The following is a 6,199-nucleotide window of genomic DNA, read 5'->3' as shown; positions in this document are numbered from 1 at the left end:
TTTTATTAGTTTAATTTTTTGTTCATATATATATAATGTATATGTGTATGTATGTGGCTATATGTTTTTGTTCATATGTGGCTATATGTTTTTTTTTATTAGTTTAATTTTTTTGTTCATATGTGATGTATATGTGTGTATGTGGCTATAATGTATATGTGTATGTGATGTATATGTGTGTGTGGCTAGAATATGCTAAATATATATGTCAATTTTTTTTGTTCATAGAAAGTTTTTTGTTCATATATAGAAAAGTTTTATATATGCAAAAGTTACAATTCTAGAAAAGTTTTATATATCTAGCTAGGAAGGGAAGAAGAAGAAAAAGAAGGATATGAAAGAAGAAAATAAGAAGAGGAAAGAAAGAAGAAGAGGAGAGGAAGAAGAGGAGAAATAAATAAGAAGAGGAAAAAAGAAGAAAAAGAAGAGTAGAAGAAGAAAGGAATAGAGGAGAAGAAGAAAGGAATAGAGGAGAAGAAGAAAAAATAGAAAATATTCTTCTCCTCTATTCCTTTCTTCTTCTCCTCTTTTTTTTCTTCGATCTTCTCCTCTATTCATTTCTTCTTCTCCTCTTTTTATTTCTTCTTCGTTTTCTTATGTTTTATCGGGTCTGTCGTCGTCGATATACCCCTCCCAATAACTTCAACACGATGGGGGGGGTCGATATACCCCCTCCCCGATAATATTATTTTCCGTTGTACGTATGTCATGTCGATATAAACTCCCGATAACTTCAATGCGTGGGGGGGTCGATATACCCCCTCCCGATAACTTCAACACAAGGGGGGGTCGATATACCCCTCCCGATAACTTCAACACGTACAAAGGGGGGTCGATATACCCCCTCCCCGATAATACTATTTTTCCATGTACGTATGTCGTGTCAATATAAACTCCCGATAACTTCAACACGTGGGGGGGTCGATATACCCCCTCCCGATAACTTCAACACGAGGGGGGTGTCAATATACCCCCTCCCGATAATTTCAACACGTGGGGGGTCGATATACCCCCTCCCCGATAACATTATTTTCCCGTGTATGTATGTCGTCGTTGTCGATATTACCCCCTCCTTGAAGCATTCTCAAGGCCACCCCAAACCCTTGAAGCATTGTCGAGGCCACCCCAAACCCTAGAGAAGCAGCGTCGAGGCCACTAATTAATATGATTCTTTACTGTGATTAGCTAGCTACTTCTACGTTTGCCACTAATATATCCATCTGTCATGTTTGAATAATAATTGCCATGTTGTAAATATTTGTAGAAACTATGGACACCTCCCGAGACGAAGCACAAGAAGCGTTGTTGGGGGACATAATCGCACAAGGAAGTGATGCTGTCTGCTCGTTGTTTCTCAACGACACCGATGGTCTGGAAGGACAGGGTGAAGAAGCAGCTGGCTATGATTATGATGGCTCCGATGACCCAATGCCGGTGCAAGAAGGAGACCGTGAGGACGGCTCCGGTGACCCAATGACGGTGCAAGAAGGAGACCGTGATGACGGCTCCGGTGACTGAATCGAGTCCGGCCAGGTATATATATTAGTTAAGCCTGTGCTGACTAGCTAATTGATGCATTCATTGTTTTGGTATGTACACATATTAATTAACTCTCGTCTTTCTTCTTTTTTCTAGCCCTCCGGATCGAGCACAACTTCGGTAAAGAGACGAGGCCCGAAGAAAAAGTTGAGCTCGGATGAAAGGTTTGAGATCATAGCAATCGCGCGCAACGGCCAACCGATTGAACCCATCCAGACAAAGAACACATTTGTTGCTCAGTGCAGGGTTCTGGTTAGGGAAAAGATCCTGATCAGCATCCAGCAATGGTTAAAGCCGGCTAAAGAAGACCCTAAGGTGTCTTATGTCAATGATATGCAGAAAAATGATCTTTGGACTGAGCTGAAGTCAAATTTCGCCCTACCGCCAGAGGATGATCCTGAGAAGTCAGTTAAAGAGAAATTAATCAAGTCTTTTGCTCTTAAGAAGATGGCAGACCTATTCAGCAGGTGGAAGAATGAGCTGAAAAGGTTTGTCGACAAAGAAGAGACACCAAAATTCAAGGCCAAATATGAGAAGATCAGAGATCACTGGCCCGTATTTGTGGCCCACAAGACATCGGAAAAGAGTAAGAAGATGTCGGTGACAAACAAGCAAAATGATGAGAAGAAGAAGTTTCACCATCGCACGGGGTCAGGTGGCTACCTCAAAGCCCGTCCTAAGTGGGCCAAGGCTGAGAATGATCTGGTAGATAAAGGGATCGAACCAGAGACAATGAACTGGCCAGACCGTTGTCGGACTTGATTCTTCAGGGCTGGCGGAACCTTGGACCCTGTATCAGGGGAGTGCCTTTGGACGGACGAGCAAATGAAAATACCAGTCAAGAGGCTTCAACACTATATCGATGCAGCGCAGCAAGGGACGTTCGTTCCAGACAGAGAGAACGGCGAGCTCACAATGGCCCTCGGGAATCCTGTGCACCCTGGACGGACACGAGGCACGCCAGGCTCCGTTCCGTGGAAGGCTGGTTTTCTGGATGCAGGCGGTTACAAATGCCAGGAGAGAAGGAAAAAAGTGCAGCAGACCCAACTGCAGGCGCTGCACGCAAGGGTACAAGCGATAGAGGAACGAGAAGCAAATCGCAGCAAACGAACTGCCGAAGCTACCCCGCCATCTCGGCGGAGAAGTAGCGTGGCTTCCACTGAGCTGCTTCAGCCGGAGCATGTCTTGATGGCTCCTGCCAGCTATCCCGTGGATGCTATCACGGAGTCTCAAAATTGCCACCTTATGACGCAATGGATGAATTTGAAGGTCAAGGCGGCTGTTGGCTCTGTTTTTCCTACTGAACCAGGCGCAACTTTTCGCTGTCGGCCGATTCTAGAAGGATATGCTAGGGTGATGGTGGATGAAATAACGGAGGGATTTGAGGACCTCCAGCTTGACCACCCTACCGGTGAAGGGGAGACTCGGCTGGGTTCTGCTCTGAAGACTCCATGCCTATGGCGGAAGGAGCTCATCAACCTTCCGAACTGGACGCCTCCGCCTCCTCCTCCTTCTCCGGCGAGTCAGGGCACTCCGCCTCCTCCACCGCCTCCTCCTCCGGTGAGTGACGATTAGGGCACTCGACCTCCTTCTCCGACGCGTGGCGGCACTCCGCCTGCGCCGGTGCGCTCGAGCAGCCAGCCTCCTCCTTCTCCGCCTCGTCAGCAAGGGCGGAAGAGACCCGCCGCCGCTCCGGCTGCTCCGGCGCGTCGTAGTCCTTCTCCTTCGCCTCGTAAGCAAGGAAAGAAGACAACCGCTCCGTCTGCTCTGCCGGCGTCTAGCAGTATAGCCAGAGGCGGGAGGAAATACAGATTCGGTCCTTCTCTAAAGACTCCAGAGAAATTACCACACGAGATGACCTCGGAGGAGAACGCGAAGATCGTGCGAACCGAAGTGAAGGACTTGTTTCAAGGGTTGAAAGCAAAGAAACAACCACCTCCGGAGGAGAAGGTAGATCCGGTGAAAGCGAAGCGCACTCTGGCTGCCCTGAGAAAACCACCAAAGTCTCCGCCGAAAGGCAACTATGAGCGCATTATTGGAAAGAAATTTGTCGAAGCGGAGCGGTTGGGAAGTACTGTCAGTGATCAAAGGATAAAAGAACGACGAGCTGGGAAACAAATTGCCCAGCTCGGCGAACAAGCGAACCAATTGTGCCCCCAGCTCAAGGTGCCTAGCGACATTGTCGCTAATGATCCGAGGATGGTGCCCGGTTATAGCAATCTTGAAGATTACCTGCCCGACGATGTACATTATGATTTCTTGGAGGTGGAGGCGGTACATAGATTCGAGTACGGGAAGCCTCTCGTCAATGATGAAAGATCTCTAACAACGATGATGCGAAGATTGCATGATTGGTACTTGAAAACCTGCAGAGAGTCTGGGGGGAGGAATACTTTAACGCTGAGAGTTAGAGAGAAGCATGACCTCATTGAAATTGAACTGTTGAATTATCCATTTGAGGAGTTCTTCCAGTTTTTCAATCAAAGGGCCCTCGATAAAGCAACGGTCACCTGCTACTGTCTGTAAGTACTACTACTTCTGTCATTAAGTCTCTCTATATAGATCAGCTCTTTCATTGCATGTATTTATAATTATCCTCACTATATTATGCAGATTGAAGATCGCCAAATTGAAGAAAAGACAAGTCGGTGATATTGGGTTCATTAACACAAATCTCATACATGCAACTGAGGTTAAATTTCATGCCGAAGATACCGAGGCCAACTTGCTACGATCGTTGGTAATAAATGAAAACAAAGATATAATACTCTTTCCTTACAACTTCAAGTGAGTGTTACTGTCTTGTGCATATTCGGTTTCCCTTATATATTAGTCCAGGTTATAGTAATGTAATTGATGAGTTATGCATGCATGCGCAGTTTCCACTATATTCTCCTAGAGATTAAGCTTGAGCAGGGACTAGTAACCGTCTTAGACTCGAGACCAAAAGATCCCCAGGATTATGCGGACATGACTGAAATTCTCGGGAAGTAAGTTTAAATCGATCATTATCCATCATATCAGCAACTTTGTTCATTTCCTGATATCAAGTAATTGTTTTCTTTGTCTGGCAGGGTTTGGAGAAAATTCACCAGAAAAGCTCCGGGACTGCCGAAGAAGCTGCAATTTAGATACCCGAAAGTAAGTACTATAGTACCATGTTCCGAGCATCTCCTAGTGATTCAAGCGCTAGTTTCATCAATACCATTTGGCATGCTTGCTTATCAGTTTGATTGACCTCTATTTCTAGTAAAGTGGTTGTGGCAGGATCAAGAGAATGATTTCTGTGGATACTATGTTTGCGAGTCCATCCGCTACACGACTTGTGAATGGGGGTACACTGAAGAACAATATGAAGTGCGTAAGCAATAATATTCACAATTTTATTTTATTATCATTATTTGTGTTGAGTTTCATATATATATATATATATATATATATATATATATATATATATATATATATATATATATATATATTGACCCCCTTCTTCAAATTAGATCTTTCGGATGCGGGATGAACTCCTACCACCAGAACGTATGCGAGCAATTCAAGAGGAATTGGCGGCATTCTTCCTTGACCACGTGATCGCTGAAGATGGAGAATACCATGTGGAGCTTGACTTTGTATATAATTAGGAGATTATATTGTAAGAGATAATTATTGTATATATGTAGCCGGTAGTGTCGGATAGATATACGAGAACTTATTGCTCGACCATTCTCTCGGAGAAGGAGAGGTGGTCGATATCACTTCTCTCTGTATGCATATATGTTCATGACGATCTTTTGTTTCCTTCGTTTTCTTACTAGCTAGCTAGCGTGTCTAGTCCTCTCTATACGTATGTATAGTACGTAGCGTCGACCAAGCACGGACATAAGAGAGGACACTTCTCTTTATTAATTAGCTAGCTAACACAATATATGAAACACCTAAATTAACCCCCCCCCCTTTTAAAAAAAAATAAAAATCCCGGCCCCTAAAATGCTGACGCGTGGATGTCTATTGGTCCCGGTTGGTGCCACCAACCAGGACCAAAGGCCCTCTTGTCTGGGCTCGGCGCACCGGCCACGTGGAGGCCCATCTGTCCCGGTTCTGGACTGAACCGGGACTAAAGGTCTAGGGCATTAGTAACGACCCTTTAATCCCGGTTCAGAAACCGGGACAAAAGGCCCTTACCAACCGGGACTAATGATGGTTTATCTACTAGTGCGACTCCGTCTAGCCGGACCTGGAACATTATACAACACCTCTCCGACACAAGTTACCTTTAGAAACCGGGTGCAGAAATTTACACATGGTGTCCACATAACATGTGCGATGCTCCAAATAATCGCACACAATTCATTTGTGCAAAGCGTTTGCCAATCAACGCACACGATTAGAAAATTTCAGTTGTGTGTGTGTGTTGTCACGACTTATCGCACACTGTCTCTTTATACCGAATTGTGTGTGCCGTATCACACATAGTTGCATCTCAAAATCGTGCCCGGTGAATGGGGCCATCGCACACGGTTTGCGATGCCTGTATCACACACGGTTTGCGATGCCTGTATCACACACGGTTTGGTCCAAGAATGTGTGATAGCTTCATAGCACCGTTCTACGGTAGTGCTTTCCCTGCAACAATATCCCGAGGCTATTCTTCTGATATCCCCCC

Source organism: Triticum dicoccoides, chromosome 6A (genome assembly GCF_002162155.2).
Source record: "Triticum dicoccoides isolate Atlit2015 ecotype Zavitan chromosome 6A, WEW_v2.0, whole genome shotgun sequence".
Lineage (NCBI taxonomy): Eukaryota > Viridiplantae > Streptophyta > Magnoliopsida > Poales > Poaceae > Triticum > Triticum dicoccoides.
This window is presented reverse-complemented; position numbering follows the sequence as displayed.